The sequence below is a fragment of the Schistocerca nitens genome, chromosome 4, assembly GCF_023898315.1.
Source record: "Schistocerca nitens isolate TAMUIC-IGC-003100 chromosome 4, iqSchNite1.1, whole genome shotgun sequence".
Taxonomy (NCBI): Eukaryota; Metazoa; Arthropoda; class Insecta; order Orthoptera; family Acrididae; genus Schistocerca; species Schistocerca nitens.
Window position 1 is genome coordinate 521180260 of NC_064617.1, and position 19153 is coordinate 521199412.

The following is a 19153-nucleotide window of genomic DNA, read 5'->3' on the forward strand; positions in this document are numbered from 1 at the left end:
GGCATTGGGTCAGCAGTAGAGCTTGATTATTCATATAGGGAAAAAGTCTGTTACTACAGAAGACAATCTTAAGGTGGTTGCCCAGTGTCTCGTGCAATCACCAACTATGTCTCAAAGAAAAGAGTCCAAGGGGTATGGAACGGCAAGAACAAGCCTACAAAGGATTCAGAAAAAAAAGAAATTGAGAACATATAGGCCAACTTTACTTCAAGGCCTAATAGAAGTTGCTGTGGGCAGGCCTATGGAATTCTGTGTGTTGTACACAGAAGGCAGTGTCAAGTTTTACAAAAATGTTATTTGGAGTGATGAAGTGACTTTTATACTGAATGGCAGAGTGAGCAGACAGACAGATCTGTACTGAGATTCTATGAATCCCTATGTGGTGATGGAGACAGAATGAAATTCTGTTGGAGTGAGCATATGGGCTACGATTCGTAGCACTGGGCTAATTGGACCTTATTTTTTTTAATGGCACCATCAGTTCTATAAATTATCTAAATATGTTTCAAGAAGTGGTTTTGCAACCAGAAAATAGTCCACTTTCTTAACATCTGCTGTCAGTTAAGGAAAAGCTGATATGGTAGAAAGATGGAGCACCCACACATATTTTTAAATGTAAATTTTGATAAATTGTCTGGCAGAATGGGTAGTACTGAGTGACTTCCACGATATCCAGATATCACACCCACGGATTTTTCAGTCTTGGATGTACTAAAAAATGAGGATTTGAAGGAACAATCCCCATCAGTATTTGAAAACCTACAGTCCCAGAAGATCTGCAACAAAATTTGTAAATCAGTGTTGAAAACATGCAGTGTTTGAAACTTCCTGGCAGATTAAAACTGTGTGCCGCACCGAGACTCAAACTCGGGACCTTTGCCTTTCATGGGCAAGTGCTCTACCAACTGAGCTATCCAAGCACGACTCACACCCCGTCGTCACAGCTTCACTTCTGCCAGTATCTCGTCTCCTACCTTCCAAACTTTACAGAAGCTTTCCTGCGAACCTTGCAGAGCTAGCACTCCTGAAAGAAAGGATATTGTGGAGACATGGCATAGCCACAGCCTGGGGGATGTTTCCAGAATGAGATTTTCACTCTGCACTGGAGTGTGCACTGATATGAAACTTCCTGGCGGATTATAACTGTGTACCGGACCGAGACTCGAACTCGGGACCTTTGCCTTTCACAGGCAAGTGCTCTACCAACTGAGCTACGCAAGCATGACTCATGCCCCATCGTCACAGCTTTGCCTGCGAAAGGCAAAGGTCCCGAGTTTGGGTCTCGGTCCGGCACACAGATTTAATCTGCCAGGAAGTTTCATATCAGCACACACTCCGCTGCAGAGTGAAAATCTCATTCTGGAAACATGCAGTGTTTGCTTACAACAGCATGGACACCAATTAAAGCACCTTTTTTTAGGTTCATTGAGCTCCACATGTATTTCTGTGTTGATAATAAATCTATATTTTCATTTGTTTAGTAACAAGAAGCAGAGACTGCTTCTCAAGATAAATACAGGCAAAACAAAGGAAATGAGAGTAAATTCAGGGAACATGAGGTGCCACTGTTAATAGGTGGAGACTGTCAACTCATTCCTGTATCTGGGTAGTGTAGTGATGGAAGATGGTGTAGCTGGAGATGACGTGAAAAACTGCATTAAAAAGGCAAATGCTGCCTTCATACAATTGTATCCAATATGGAAAAATAGAAATATCATGTACAAAACAAAAATCTGTATTTTTAATACAAATGTGAAGGCTGTCCTTCTGTGTGCCAGTGAAAGCTGGAAATGTAGCCTAGAAAAAAATTTCAGTAAACCTGAAATTTTATTTTCCCATACTTTGCATAGTGAATCAAAAATATTTCTCTAAAGAAAATATTTGCAATTGAACTACTTATAATATTGTCATCAGCACAGGCATCCATAGAAAGCTCTAAACTGTCATTTCTTTATATAAATGAGTTGTTCAGTTTGAGGCATGTCATGATATAAAAAGGTGACGCAAAAATTTTATTATATCCCAGAAAACTGATGATTATCCGCTCAGTTTATGAATAAGTACTTCAGACTACAGGGATTGGGATGGGGGGTGGGGGGCAGCATGTGACCCCTTTCCCCACTAGCCCCACCACTCTGCTGAATGGTCATCAATAATCAGAAAATTATGCAGTTAATAATAAAATTTTTTGAAATACATCATGCTTAAAAAACTGATTATTTGACGTGACTATTGCATATGTACTATTATCAGAGAAGGAAAAAAAAATAATATGGGCATCAGGAGTGGTATAAGAACCTTGTTGCATTACATACTGTAGCAATTACACCTGCTGCTGTTTGTATTATGCATACAGATGTTTCACTCCTCCATGTCTTTCTTCAATAATTTGTTTATGATGATGACAATGATGATGATAATGATAATAATAATAATAATAATAATAATAATAATAATAATAATGTTTGTAAAGCCTTCCCCTAAATTTAAAACGGCAGAAATCATGCTTCCCATCAGGCAACATCCTTCAGTCATCTATTTTGTAGCATTGTAGGTTGTTTTCATTCACACCAAAGAGAGTTTTGTGGTTCATACTGGGGAAAATGAGACAGACCTGTTTTGGTTCTTATGTAGAGAGAGCAGTAGGTTGCTAAAAGTGGCAGGACTGTGAATTGTGATTTTTTTGGTGAATTGTGGTTTATTTATCTCATAACATACACAATCTAAATCATTTGATTCAGGTACAGGAGACACGTCAAATTGTGGTAAAATTTCACCATATACGAAGAACAGCTGATGTTACCAGACAGCAGTGTAATAACAATACAATTTTGTTATACATACATACAATAAAGTCTAACACTTAATTACCCCTTGCTCAAGTGATCATTTCACCCTCTATGAGTTCTTCTGTTGAATAGTAGCATTTCTCCCACAAAATCTGCGTGGGCTCATTTTTAAAATTTCTGGCTTCATATTAAATATGTTTTTGTCCATTAACTTTTTGTATATTGTCAAGCCCATATACTGTGGAGTCCGTGCATATAATTTCAACTGGTGTGTGGGTAGCATAAAATTATTTTTATTTCTTGTGTTACATGTATGGTTAAAATGATTCTCCTTAAACAGTTTTTGTTTGCTGTGTAGGTAGATTATAATTTCATAAATGTATATGAAAGGAACAGTTAGGATTTGCAGATATTGTGTGACAAGACTCTGTTTGCTGTGCAGTACACGTGTAGTGGACAGTTTTCTTTTTCAATTTCAGTATTCTGACTGGAAGAATATAAATAGGCCAACAGTTTCCCATGTCTTCCCTCGAGCCTTTCTGGAACAGAGGTCTGACTTTGGCATACTTCAAAACATTGGGAAAGCATCCCTGTTCAAAATACTGGTTGAATATTTTAGTTAGGGGAGGTGCTATTGTGCCACACACTGTTTTAATCACTTTAGTGGGTATCCCATCCCACCCAGCAGAGTTTTTCTTTTTTACTGATAATACAACAGTTTCCATATCCTTTATTGTGGCTTTTTTAAAATCCGTAAGATACTCAGCTTCTTGATGGATTCCAAAGGGATTTACTTTACTCTTATACTCTGCTACATCAACATCTGACTTTGCTTCATTTATGAAGAAGCCATTTAAATACTCTGATACTTGAGCCAGGTTTACAATAAAGCTATCATCTACTTCAATCCTAGATATTTCATTACTACTAACTCCAACACCTAACACTGGTTTGACAACAGACCACACTGCTTTTGTTTTACTTTTATGTTGTACAATGAACTTCTTGTTTGCCACTTGTTTGGCTGCCTTCACAACTTTTTTAAATATAACTTTATAATGATGAGCATACTCAGCAAATGTCTGTTTTTATTATATTTCAGTTCATTGTGGAATTTCCTCTTCCTGGTACTAGAAATTTTTATATTGTGGTTTATCCATTTAAGTTTATTAATCATTTTGTTGTGTGTATTCCTAAACAGAAAAGTTTCATTAAATATTTTGCTTTCAACTATGATATTAATATTGAAGTCAGCAGCTATTACTATCTTTTTCCTTTTTTCTTTACTGAGTTTTTCAAGTAGGCATGTAGCCAGAAGTTAGATCACATAATGGATGTGTGAAAAGTTATGTACAGTATTTCCAGAATGTTCTTAAAACTTTGTCATGTATGTTGCCCTTCCATAGCATGGGAGGTGCTAGGAACAATGTAGTCATAGGGAAGTCCCCTTTCATAGGTCTCCATTGTGAGATAACGAATGATGTAATGAAGTAGTGCCCTTGTTTCATAAACTCTTAATTATCATTTCTACAGTCCCACAGTAATTAAGAGATGTGGAAAAGAGCCTTAATTGGTCACCAACAATTTGATAGTAAATGGTAAGTTATCAATTGGTAGTTTTAGTGTTGGTGTGTGTATGTGGCTTCTGCATCTACATATATAATCTGCAAGTGCAATGCAGAGGCAGAGGGTATATCATACCTATGTTACTGACTTTGTGTCCTATTCAATTTGCATATTGAGCTATGGAAAAATGAATGTCTGTGTGTCTCTGCATGCTCCCTAACATCTCTTATTTATTTATGTCTGCCAGCAAGCAGTGAATTAATGTCAGTGACAGACGCAGTGTTATCAAGTAACTTGTTTTTGTGTTTTTAAGAAGTCTGAAAGGGCAAATTCTTGTCTGAAAGATGTCAAGGTTAATTTTTTTCTCTTATTTTTTACCCACTTATGTTAACATTTTAGTAGTTGGATGGATGGGGTGTGTACATGCTGTGAGCAGACACTAGAGGAGCTGGCCACAGTTTGCAAACAGCTGAAGGTGTTGTTGGCCGCAGTCAGCAATCTGCAGGCTGCTGCCTTAGGGTGCAGCAGTGGCAGAGAAACTAACACTTAAGTCTGAAAGGGCAAATTCTTGTCTGAAAGATGTCAAGGTTAATTTTTTTCTCTTATTTTTTACCCACTTTTGTTAACATTTTAGTAGTTGGATGGATGGGGTGTGTACATGCTGTGAGCAGACACTGGAGGAGCTGGCCACAGTTTGCAAACAGTTGAAGGTGTTGTTGGCCGCAGTCAGCAATCTGCAGGCTGCTGCCTTAGGGTGCAGCAGTGGCAGAGAAACTAACATGTTCCATGGGACATGAGGAGGCTGAAAGTCAGTGTGAGAACTGGCCATCTGGCCTCGCCTATTCACCCTGTGAGTGAACAAGTGGCCACTCCTTTAGCAGGGGAAGAGGTTTGCTAATTACTGGTGCTCCAATGTAAGGTACATTAAGAAGCCCTTTACAGAAATACTGTCCATGGCTCCAAGTAAGTCTAATATGCACTTGGTATTACTACTGCGTGTCCCCATACAAGATGAGGAGGCCCTACCTGGGGTATTGATTGTGCAGGATGCAGTCATCTGCAAGTTATGGCTCATGTCAGTAACAATGATGCCTGTCACTTGGGAGATGCCTGTCATTTCAGTTCTGAGGCCATTGTCAGTTAAAATGGGCAGCTGGCAGAAATGGTGGAGCCTGTTCATCTCACCCAGAGGGTACAATCACAGCTCACAGTTTGCAGTATTGCATCCGTAATGATTGGAGTCATTTGGTTTAGAGTCAAGTAGTGTGTCTCAACCAAAGGCCCCGTCAATCATATGACAGTCTTGGTTCCAGATATCTGGATCTGTATTATGGGCTGGAGTTTATAGGACTCCCCTTGTTGGTTAGGGGTGCTCTACATAGAGGAAGCAGCTACTTGAGTAGCAGAGTGCTTGTTAAGTGCATGTGGGGTTTCATTGGGCTAAGCAATTGTTTGAAGTCCTATGGCAAATGCTTATCAGTTGTTATGTAAAAAGAGTGAAATCAGATCACATGCAAAGTAAACACTCTTTGATTGTAAAAATTGTAACAGTAAATTGCTGAAGCATTCATAAGAGAGTTCCTGAACTTACCACCCTCCAGTAAAGCTGTCATGCTCAAATTACACTTGGAACCAAGAGATGGGCGAAAGCAAAAGTACCAACATCCAAAATATTTGGCAAGCCATATAATGCACATTAAGAAGACAGGGAGTGTTCGTTGCAATCAACAAAAATATTATGTCCATCAAGGTCAAAATTGAATCTTACTGTGAAGTTGCCTAAACAGATGTGATTGCCCTAGTTGAACCCAGTTATTGAAAGTTTTTACCAGCTGCCTGATTCAGCTGTAACAGTTGTACAATCATTGAAAGAAAGCCTACACTCAGTAGCACAGAAGTACCCGATCATGCAGTATTACATGAAAGTGACTTTAACATATCAAGTATAGACTGGAACAGCTAGGGATTGATTGCAAGTGGTACGGACAGTCAATTTTATGAAGTAGTTCTGAACATATTTTCCAAAAATTGCCTTGAGCAGTTAGTTCGACAACCCACATGAGATGGAAATATTTTAGATCTTCTAGCTACAAACAGGCGTCACCTTATCACAGTATCACTGTAGAGACAGGAATTAGTCATCATGATGCCATCATATCAATGATAGTTAGTCAAATTAATTAATTCATCAAGAAGGTTAGGAGAGCTTTTGAACTGGAAAGAGCAGAAAAGCAGCTGTTAGCAGCCTGCTTAGACAATGATGGGGAATTATTTAGTTCCACATAGAGAGGCATTGAGGAATTATGGGCAAAGTTTAAACTAATTGTAAATCACTCTAGAGAAATATGTGCCAAGTAAGTGGGTTTCAGATGGAAAAGAACTGTCTTGGTTTATCCTGAGGAAGAAGAGATTGTTCCACTCTCAATTCAAAATAAATTTGTGCATCTATAAAATGATAAATGCACAAAGCATACAACTGCTTCCATTGTCATACCTGAGCGAAAGATCTTGCTGAGAACCCTAGAAAATTGTGGTCCTATGTAAAATCGCTAAGTGGGTTGAAGGATTATCTAAACCCTTGTTGACCATTCAGGTATGGCAATAGAAGACAGCGAAAGGGGATCTGAAGTTTTAAATTCGTGTTTAAAAATCATCCATGCAGGGTGATCGGACAGATGTACCATCATTTGACTGTCACACTGACTCCCATGTGGAGGATATAGAAATAGTCATCTCTGGCATTGAGAAGTAACTGAAAAAATTGAAAACAGATAAGTCACCAGCTCTCGGAGGAATCTCAGTCTGGTTTTACAGAGAGTACTCTTCAGCATTGGCCCCTTACTTAGCTTGCATATATCATGAATCTCTTTCCTAGTAAAAAGTCCCAAGTGACTGGAAAAAAGTTCAGTTGATACCTGTATCCAGGATGTCACAGTAGGAATGGTCAGTATTCAGAGATATGACAGGAATGCTCATAGGGTATATGTCCTATTATGGAAGGATTCTGAGATAGAACACATTTAATGTACATTTATTTTTGGGTTTTGTGCACATGTGTGTTCTAAAAATAATAGATGCGTTGGTCATTGTAGTACAATTAACTGGCCACCAAGGCCATCAGACCGCGTGCAATAACATTTTTTTTGTAGGTTGGATGAAGTCTAAAACAAAAGGTGAACACTGTACAGCAGCTGTAATTTGATGTCTATGATAATCTTAGAGATGAGGTACATGTGTTAAAAAAATATATTTTGCAACTGATACTTTGCAAAATGCATGTTGTTATGTTTACTAACCATTGTACATGGGTGAACCTGACAGCATTTTGAATATTACAGAAAATAAATAACAACATACATGGAATGCATTCTGCCTTGAAAACCATTCAGAATAGAGTCCATATGATATTTTTTGCTTCAAATGATCATTCATGTCTTATCCCTGTATACTGACCATTCCTCCTGGGATACCCTGTATCAGAAGAGTAAATGAATAAACCTGCGAAGTTACAGGCCAATATCCTTAACGTCAGTTTGCTGCAGAATATTTGAGCAAATTCTGGGTTTGAATATGACAAATTTCTTGTGTACAAAAGCTTCTGTGCAAAAATCAGTACAGATTAAGAAATCATCATTCTTGCAAAACTCAATTTGCCCTTTTCTCACACAATATCCTGCAAACCATGGATAAAGGTTGACAAGCAGATTCTGTATGCCTAGATATCCAGAAAATATTTAACACAGCGCCCCACAGAAGACTTTTAATGAAGATAGGAGCATATGGAACAGGTTCTCAGATATGTGTATGGCTTGGAAACTTTTCAAGTAATAGTACCTAGTAAGTTCTCCTCAAAGGCGAGATTTCATCAGAGACAAGGATGTTGCCAGGAGAGCTTCAGCGAAGTGCTATAGGGCTGCTCTTATTCTCTCTATATATAAATGATCTGATGAACAGGCTGAGCAGCAATCAGTGGCTATTTGCTGATGATGCCGTGATGTATGGGAAGATGGAGTCATCAGGTTACTGTAGGAGGATACAAGATGACTTACATAAAATTTCTGGTTGGGCAGATTGCTCCAAATGCAGAAAAATGTAAATTAATAGAGATGAGTAGGAAAAACAATCCCGTAATACAGTATTATTAGTTTGCTGCTTGTCACAGTCACATTGACTAAATACTTGTATCTCAGCATCATGCTGCAAAATTATATGAAATGGAACAAGCATGAAAGATGTTAGCAAGGGAGGCAAATGGTTGCTGTCAGTTTACTCGCAGAATTAAGAAGGTGTGCTTCATCTGTAAAGGAGATCATGTATAGAACACTAGGTCACCTGTTCTTGAGAACTACTAAAGTGTTTGGAATTCCCACCAGGCCAGATTAAAGAAAGACAGCAAAGCAATTCAGAGGTGGGCTGCTACATTTGTTACCTGTGGGTTCAGTCAACATGTGGGTATTGCAGAAATGCTTCATGAACTCAAGTGAGAATACCTGGAGGGAAGATGGCATTCTTTCCCAAAACACTATTGACAAAATTTAGAGAACTGCCATAAGCAGCTGACTGCAGAACAATTCCACTGTTGCCAAAGTATATTTTGTGTACTGACTGCAAAATCAAGATGGGAGAAATTATAGCTTATGCAGAGGCATACAAACTAATTTTTCTTCTTTGTTCCATTAGTTAGCATAACAGAAAAGGGAATGACTAGTAGTGGTACCAGGTACTTTCAGATATGCCCTGTTCAGTGGCTTGTGGAGTACGCATGTAGTTGTAGGTGTAGATCTCTATGCAATACATATGTTGGTGCCAGCATAATTGCCAACAGTCTTCCTCAAATACAGGTTTTTTTAAAATTAACCAACAGGGGTCTGTGAGGACTCCCAAGAATTCTTCCAAGAATTTCCATTTGATTCCCCCAAGCATTTCTGTTACACTTTCATATGGGTTATACTGACATGTTATGATCTCAGCTGTGTATATCTGAATTCATTCAAAGTATAACATTAGACCTACTTAATAAGGATTCTAAAAACTGGAACAGTATTCCAGAATTGGTCATCCTAGCATCTCCTTTGCAATTTCCTTCATGTATGCATCACACTTCCCCAGAGCCCTTCCAACAAATGCCAGTCTTCCATTCAGCTTCTCTAATACTGATCTTATGTGATCGTCCCATTTCATATCATATCGTAATATTACTCCTATATAATTATGCTGTGTGATGTGCTCAAGCTATTCACCACCACTCTTGTAATCAGATACTATCAGATTCTGTCTCTTTGCTATAAGCATTATGTCACATTTACCCACAGTATAAGAGCTGCCATTCATTACCAAGTGCAAATTCTGTCCAAATCTTTCTGCAGATCCTTATGATCATCCAACAATGATACATTCCTGCTGCTGATCCTATCTAATAAATCGTTCAAGTGTACTGACAACAATCCTGGTCCTATTACATTTCCTTGGAGCATACCCAATATACCTTCCATTTCGGTGGGATATTCACTGAACTGTGTAATGTACTGGTTTCCATTAATCAAAAAGCAAATCTGTTTTTGCCATGAGAAAGGTGCAAGGCATGTTCAATATGCTGTCCACCATTTTTAAATTGAGAAACAGCATGTTCCACAACAGATCAGAGAGCATCTCAGAAGTCAAGTTCAGAATGTGTTGTGCAATGTATGCCTTCAGTTCAACTTCCTTTGTAATCAGAGCACTGGATACAGCATTTTTCGGACAACCCCACAGTCAGCACATGGATTAAGATTGGGTGGTCTGGATGGCCAAGCTGTTGGGAAATGACAGCTGATAATTCTAGCAGTTCCAAAATGCCTCTGCTGGAGCTGCTTCACTGGCTGTGCAATGTGCCAAGGAACACAATCTTGCATAAAAATGATCCTACCCCCATATCCACACTGTTGAAGGATTGGAATGACATTGGTGCACAAAAGACATATGTAACAGGATCTAGGGGACCCATCTCCTTGAAAAAATGTGGTCCTACAAGAAACGATTCTGTCAACCCACACCACACAGTTACCTTTGCAGAGTCAAGCAGCACCAGTTGTTACACAAGTGTATCTTCTTTTGCCTCATTGCCCATATTTTGTAATTCTGTGCATTGATGTGTTCTTGGAGATGGAAATGGACTTTGTCTGTACACAGAATGTTTCCGGGCTATTCATTGTCTACTTACATGTGAGCGAGAAAATCTCACATGAGTGCTTGTCTTACTGGCAGGTTAGCATGAAACACCTGAACCATGGTAACAATGCAAGATGTTTTATGGAATTTAATGCACCATACTCATGGGCATGTCCAAACTGTGGGCAATTTCCCATGCACTGAATGTTTGCATGCCACCTGCTTGACCCTTCCTGCAGTGCTGTGGCTGTATCTTCTGCTGACATTGGCTCAATTCTTTTCCTTCCTCTGCCACAATGCAAAGCAAAAGAACCTGCTTTTTTTTTCCAGAGCCTTGGCAGATGTCGGACCAAATCTCCTTTTCATACCCTTGAATGACTGGAACTTCTGCGAAGTTACTGGCACACACTCACCATTCTTGTAAAAGAGTTTTACCAACAGCACATGAACATGCATTGAGACAATCTTGCAAAACATCTCAGACACAAACTGAGGAACAGCCATGTACCCCACATCTTTTATTTTGCATATTTTGGTGCCTACAGCACCATCTACTGGTTTAAAAAAAAAGAAAGAAAGAAAGCCAAGCCAGAGACAGAAGTGGGAGCAACAAGTGAGCCATTATGTCGCAAGTGGGTCAGATCAGTGATACTGACTGCCAAGTAAGGAATAAGTATGCACCAGATTAGAGGATGGAAAACCAAAGGAAACAAGATAAGAATATTCACTAGCTTGTAGGGCATGTAGCATAAAACTGTATCTATTTCATAAGGGCACTTAGTGAGAAACCAAAGCAGCAGTTAACAGTCTGTTAAGTGAATGTAGCAGAATAAGGATACGTGTGGTCAGTATGAACTGAGCTTTTTATCATTGCTTCATGCTAGCTCCTTTAAATGCTCCAGCTCTCCAGAATTGTCATGAGTTGATCATTTAGATTGATGGCATTCATGCTGGCCGCTGGTGGCCGAGCGGTTCTAGGCGCTTCAGTCTGGAACCGTGCGACCGCTATGGTTGCAGGTTTGAATCCTGCCTTGGGCATGGATGTGTGTGATGTCCTTAGGTTAATTAGGTTTAAGTAGTTCTAAGTTCTAGGGGCCTGATGAACTGAGATGTTAAGTCCCATAGTGCTCAGAGCCATTTGATGGCATTCATAATAATAACACTTGATTCCATGATTACAATACTGTAGTGAATCCATGTCCTGGATGTTCCAGCACAGAGTAGAAACTAGCCAATGATGTATTCAAGATGATAGCCTTCACCTGATAGATTTCACCTTGCTTGCCACCTACCATCTACTGATCGAGAAACTGACTGTCTTCCAATAAAACCACATCAGAGAATGTTGCCAATACTAGACTTCAACACAGAAGTCAGCAACAGGTCGTCTTTGGCTCCAGTGTCCTGTTCAACACTAAGGTACCTTTGTATTCTGAAACCTGCCAAGGGTAGTGAGGAGGTCAACCATGTCTACCAATATCCGATACATCATATAATGGGTCATCAAGGGTCATTGTAGAATTTGGAATTTGACCAAGTACACACTGCTACTGGTGCGAGAACCACTTCACACTGGGCAGCTGCTACCTCCTGGGCATGCAGACATTGAGCCAACTCAATGGAAGTCAGCTAGAATCCAACACGCAGCTGAATTAGCACCAGCTGAGGCTGCTACAGAAAAATGTAAACATTATGAATAAATAACTGAACTCTAATAATGTTTTATGGCATTGTTGATACTTCACAGGCTCCCATCGGCTGTCCTGACTTCTTCTAGAGATGTCTCCACTCAGCTCTCTGTAATGTTTCTGCCTTATTCTATAATATTCCATCATTTTGAAAGTGGTAATTTTTTTGTAGCATTTTGAATAGAATTTGCATATAAGCTATCACTTGTAGAGACACATGTGACTGGATTAGTAATTGTTAATCATACAATTTGAACACTGAACATACCGACTTGTCTTTGTATGAAATTTTATTACAGATCAGTGTGAGAACACTTGTACAAAACATGTGTCTGTGAAGTATTCCTTACCTTACATGATAACAATTGTACAGTACTGACAAACTGAAGGAAGGAATTTATTAACTGCTAATTTCATTACTTTATGAATATACACATCACTTTGTTGACATGGGAGCACATGGTGTTTCCTTCTACTGAACAAAAATTTCTATTACTTAATATTTTGATGAAACTTCCTGGCAGATTAAAACTGTGTGCCCAACCGAGACTCAAACTTGGGACCTTTGCCTTTCGCGGGAAAGTGCTCTACCATCTGAGCTACCAAAGCACGACTCACGCCCGGCCCTCACAGCTTTACTTCTGCCAGTATCTCGTCTCCTACCTTCCAAACTTTACAGAAGCTCTCCTGCAAAACTTGCAGAACTAGCACTCCTGAAAGAAAGGATATTGTGGAGACATGGCTTAGCCACAGCCTGGGGGATGTTTCCAGAATGAGATTTTCACTCTGCAGCGGAGTGTGCGCTGATATGAAACTTCCTGGCAGATTAAAACTGTGTGCCCGACCGAGACTCGAACTCGGGACCTTTGCCTTTCGCTGTGAGGACCGGGCGTGAGTCGTGCTTCAGTAGCTCAGATGGTAGAGCACTTGCCCGCGAAAGGCAAAGGTCCCGAGTTCGAGTCTTGGTCAGGCACACAGTTTTAAGCTGCCAGGAAGTTTCATATCAGCGCACATTCCGCTGCAGAGTGAAAATCTCATTCTTGTAATATTTTGATGTTTTATGAGTTATGCATTACTTTGCAGAGGGAGCAAGTGTAATGCTAAAATGAATATACAAACATACAAAGAAATTGAAAATAATTTATTTCAATGAAAACATAAACTAATTATCATGCTGTCTCATGCTGTTTTAACTTGTATTCTGTCCTGGAGATGATATTTGAGAATGTACATGTTATCCACAAATGCCATTTAGGGAAGTCATGTACCCTTGTTGGTAGAATTGACAAAACTTATCTTGCTAGAAAGCTACTGCTTATGAAACCATATTTGTGTAATGATTATAAAACTTGTGACTGTTTAACATGAACACTACATCTGGGTATTTGAGCATCAACCATGTATAATTGTTTCCTGTTCTGTTTTTCTGTACAATAAGTTGTGTGTGTTGGACTGGTGAATAGTGAACAAAAGACAGTTGTATGTATTTACAGAAGTTACTGAAGACAATTTTTTAATCCTTTTTCAAATAAAGTGGAAATGGGTATGGTTTAAATCTGAATCGTTTTGCCAAGCTATGCTTTGAGTACGAACTCATAGTTATTGCATATTTTGATCTGCTACACTCGCTGTTACATTTTATGTTTACAGATATCTGAAGTCAACTTCATGTTATGCTGTTGTGCTTTTGGGAAATTTTATACTACGTTTCTGGCAATTGATTGAAGTTTAATTTTTGACAGAGTATCATATCTTATCCCCATCTGCAATATTCTGAAGTGGTGTTGAGATGTGTCAATATATGAGTGTCTAACAGTTTCAGTGACAAGAGAAGCAGTTCAAAACTGGATTGCGAACTTCACACTTCTCTCACTACAGTTGACTTACTTGAAACATTTAGCCAATCCTCTTCCCTGGATATGTGGCTGTGGCAATCTCCACAACTTCTTCTCTGAAGAAATAATGCCGGTTAGAGGAACTAAAAAAGACTCTCTCTCTCTCTCTCTCTCTCTCTCTCTCTCTCTCTCTCTCTTGAAATAACTTGGTACCCTCATAATACTTTCAGTTCTGTTCAAGTATATTTTCATTTCCACAAGTTTCACATAAGCATACAAACTCTTGCAAGTCAACTGCATCGTTAACCATTAGATACTATTAAATATAATCACAAAAATGGTGGGTTTACTAACCACCAGAAATTCAAAGACAGGTCTTGCTTCTAGCAAGTCTAACACCAAGATTAAGTAAGAGCCTCTAGACAAATCATGTTTCAATTGTCTATAACAATTACAATTATTCGACCACCAATGAATAACACATAATTACTCCTTGTACTTTCCATACAGGTTCCATGGTGCGAGCGGCAAACACTTGTCAGTGTCGCTCGTCTGATGGAGCTCCTGTCCTCCCATGACCAACATCAAATGGTTCAAATGGCTCTGAGCACTATGGGACTCAACTGCTGTGGTTATCAGTCCCCTAGAACTTAGAACTACTTAAACCTAACTAACCTAAGGACATCACACACATCCATGCCCGAGGCAGGATTCGAACCTGCGACCGTAGCAGTCCCATGACCAACATCCATCCTGCACACACAGACATGTGTTGCGCAGTAAATAGACTCCCTCTCACAATTATCTTTAAAATATCGCATGTTCGAGGTGGTAGATGGTTGAGTGGTTCCAGAATTTACGTGTAAATTCTTGAAGCACTACATATCTTCCCTCTCAGATTTTTTTAACACACGGTATTTTATACATAACCATTATGTACATTAATATTGTGCCTAGTAACAATCCACATTTCAAAAGTAATCATTTACTACATAAATTTATATACATAATTTCCTTTTTTTTCCATAAATCCTTGTTCTCTATAGAGCAGGTTCTAAATGTTGTCTTTCCACTAATTCTTACCTTACCTTGTTTTTAGAACATAATCCTCTGTTTATGATTTCATTCCACATTGCTCTTACTTATAAATGGTGAGGAATCTCTCTCTTCAGCTCCATTCACTAATTCCAGGTGTCATGGACACTTAAATATTTCATTCTTTATTCTAATTTTTTGTGCTATTTTTTCCTCAGTACCATCTAGTATTATTATTCATCACTGTCTGCAATCTGGAGGGATTCAGGGAAAAATTAACATGTTCTTTCCGACATTCATAAAACCTAATAATGCTAGTGGTATATAGAATCCAAACTTACCAGAATAATTCTACAAAATGTGTGACTTCTGTCACGATACTGTCCTTTTCCCCTTGAATCAACATCTATACCTTACACATGGGTTGACTCCATGAGTGCCCTTCCTCCTTCCATTTTGGTAGGTACACCCTTCTTAATTCCTATTCTCCTATGGTACAGGTCAATCCCCTTCTTGGTGCCCCTGTCCACACAGTATAGATCAGCCTTTCTTAGGTCTGCCTATCTGCTTTCTATACACAATAAATTCTGGGTGCACCCCCCTTATACTCATGATTCTTTGCCCTAGTATACATCTTTATGTACTCTATAATTAAATATTCTCTGGTAAAATTAAAAATCTACTTTACACTTTACACTTGCTTCTTAATACCTCATTTCATACCCTAGAGTCATCCTTTACTCAACAACATCTAACCATGCCTATGTACTCTATTCAATATATTTTACTCAAGCTATAAGACTCCCACTGTCATCCTACAGTTCATCAGAATATTTGTTAGACTGACCTCTCTGACTTACGTTCTCTTTCCTTACTCACACTTCTTTTTTACGCATACTCGATGTGGAATCATTCTAGTTTTTATATACTTATGCAATTATTGTAGTTCTTCTACTCTTATGCACATATGTGATATGGAATCAAAAATAGAAAGAAATATTCCACATGGGAAAAATATATTAAAAATGATGCTGTGACTCACCAAAGGGGAAAGCGCTGGTAGGTAGACACAATAAAAAACACACAATCACACACACAAATATCAAGCTTTCACAACCCACGGTTGCTTCGTCAGGAAAGAGGGAAGGAGAGGGAAAGACGAAAGGATGTGGGTTTTGAGGGAGAGGGTAAGGAGTCATTCCAGTCCCGGGAGCGGAAAGACTTACCTTAGGGGGAAAAGGGACAGGTATACATTCACACACACACACGTATCCATCCGCACATAACAGACACAAGCAGACATATGTATTTGCCTTTACATATGTCTGCTTGTGTCTGTATATGTGCGGATGGATATGTGTGTGTGTGCGAGTGTATACCTGTCCCTTTTCCCCCTAAGGTAAGTCTTTCCGCTCCCAGGATTGGAATGACTCCTTACCCTCTCCCTTAAAAGCCACATCCTTTCATCTTTCCCTTTCCTTCCCTCTTTCCTGACGAAGCAACTGTGGGTTGCAAAAGCTTGAAATTTGTGTGTGTGTTTGTGTTTGTTATTGTTTCTATCAACGTACCAACGCTTTCGTTTGGTAGGTAAACGACAATGTGTGCATCCTTTCCCTATGTAATGTACACATTCCTTTCCCCGTACAATGCTTGATGGTTCTCCCCTTTTGCATGCGTAAGTGTGTTTGTGTAGCCTGATTCTTTGGCCTACTTATATAAAATAAGTTGTAGGTTATTGGAAACCACAGAAAATGAGAACTTGTGCAATAGAAGTAGTTGAATACAGAAAGAGGGAAAGATAGATAGGTACTACATGAGAAGTAAGAAAGGAAAAAGTATAAATGGTTGCCAAGATCGAAGAAGTGAAAGAAGACAGCCCCAAAGACAGGAAACTCTTCCCACCCCCCTTCTCCAGGGTCCCTACATCGCCGGTACTTGAGTGAGGAGCCAGAGGAGGTATGGTGCTAATCATCTCCTACACAATGGACATTCTCACTTTCAACCTTGAGGTTCCTGAAGAGAAATCTTAGCAATCCCTGTGAAATGGCAAATGGTAAAGAATCAGTCACTCGGTCACATTTGTTTGCAAGAGTCATTTGGAGGGTGTGGTGTGTGTTCTGTGCTAGCCATGTTTGTACTTACACTACCCACCCCTTCACAAACTAAAATAAACCTTCCCCCAATCAAACAGTTGTTTAGTTAATCACTTTACACAATCTTTTATAAATCCATAAAATACTCTGTTCAGTTTATGTCATCTTGATATCAATCTGTTTGAATAGTACCATTATATTATTTTTCCATTAATACTATATTCTATTCATTTCACTTCATGTCTAGGGATCACTGTTATCTGTGATTCTCTTAAGTCTATTATTTTTCTGTCATATCCAGTTTTCTATATGCTAAAATTATAGGACAGTTTAAGAATTCATCAAGAGATAACAGAATAGTTTAAGATTTGAAGGGAATTCAGTGCAGGAAAATTAGTACAGCAGAAACACAGAAAAAAACTCTGGATCCGATGGTCGTCACTCACAGAATGTTAACATCCCTGGGAGACAGATGATTCTGCCCGGATCCCATGGATCTGATATTAACCTCACTTGAGCAAGTGCAGACCAGTACTTCTCGTTAAATTTTGTGTCGAAGTCTCCCCACAGCAAAACAATCACTGCTTTACTAAGTAACACAGCATCAGGAAAAGTTATTCTATTTTCTATTCTTTCCTGGATAGATTTGAATTCCTCTGACACGTTGCCCCTAACCTTACTAGCATCATTAAGTTCGGAAAAAGCAACTGTCAAAATGTTTCTGGAGATTATACTCTCAGTAACTTCTTGATCTTTAATTAGTTCAAATGGTTCCACCAAACCATTTACATTTATAATGTCAAAGTATGTGATTTTTCCTTTAAAACTTCATCCTATATTATCTACTCACAAACTAACAATGTGTGGGATTTTTGATTGAATAATCAACATTACTTTCTTACGGAATTAAATTTAACTTTACATACATTTTCACAAGATTTTAATTTTTCATTAAGATCGAGTTCTTTAGTATTACATTTGCCTTCAATATCAAATTCTAACTTCTGGGTCAACTTCTGAAATTGGTCATTCTGCTTTTTATAAGGTCAGTAAACATTTGATTCATCTGGATAGTCAAGGAATTACTTAATTCATTTTTTAAATCTAATTTTAAACTCTCCACTCTATCATTTAAGGCCTTGAATTTGGAACTTAAAAACCTCACTCTGTGTTTCCAGCTTTTCACTTAGAATTGCTGAACCTGCCTTCTGGTCATCTAATTTGGCATTCAACTGAGTATTCACAGAGTCTAACTTGAGACTTAAAGTAGTAATTTGGGCGTTTTGAGCTTTGATTAAGTGCACTACTTCAGACCAGTCTAGCATTTCCCTACTCACTGTCATGGCCATGGCTGGTTCTGATATTTCCCCACTTTTTTGAGTATTATCCATAACCTTCATACTTTTAGATCTAGTGATCATTAAAAAAATTCACCTCTGAGTATAATAACTACACTAACAGTCTATTATTGAACAGTGTCCTTAACTTCACACTCAAATAATTATTGTCTTTCACTCACCCAGTGTAGAGTTTTAGGCTGTGTCAGTGAGCCAGTGTGGAATCAGTGCTGGTGAACAGCCCAGGTGCCAGCAGCATCGTAGGTTGGTTTCAGCGTTGGTGCCGGTGAACGAATTTGTAGTCAGCAGTGATGAGCAGCAGTTGGTGCCGTTGGTACCGGTTGCTGGTTACTGCGTCAACACCTCCGCGATGTGTGTGTGAGGCCTGCATACTCTCCACACTGGATCTTCAATGTCGAATAGATCTTGTAACTCTTCTTAGTCTAAACTGTTGAGATTTTCCTTACATCTTCTCTTGTATGGTATTTATTAATTTTCACCCCTTTTTACCATTTATGTAGAATCCAACTCTGCAAAACAATTTCCCTGTCTTGTTATTATTGGTTGCAATGACAACTCACAGTATCTTCTTATCTTGATTTTCCTCTTTCTTCGAGTCCTGATAACGCCAGTTGACACGTTCTAACGGTTTTGGCGACAAGA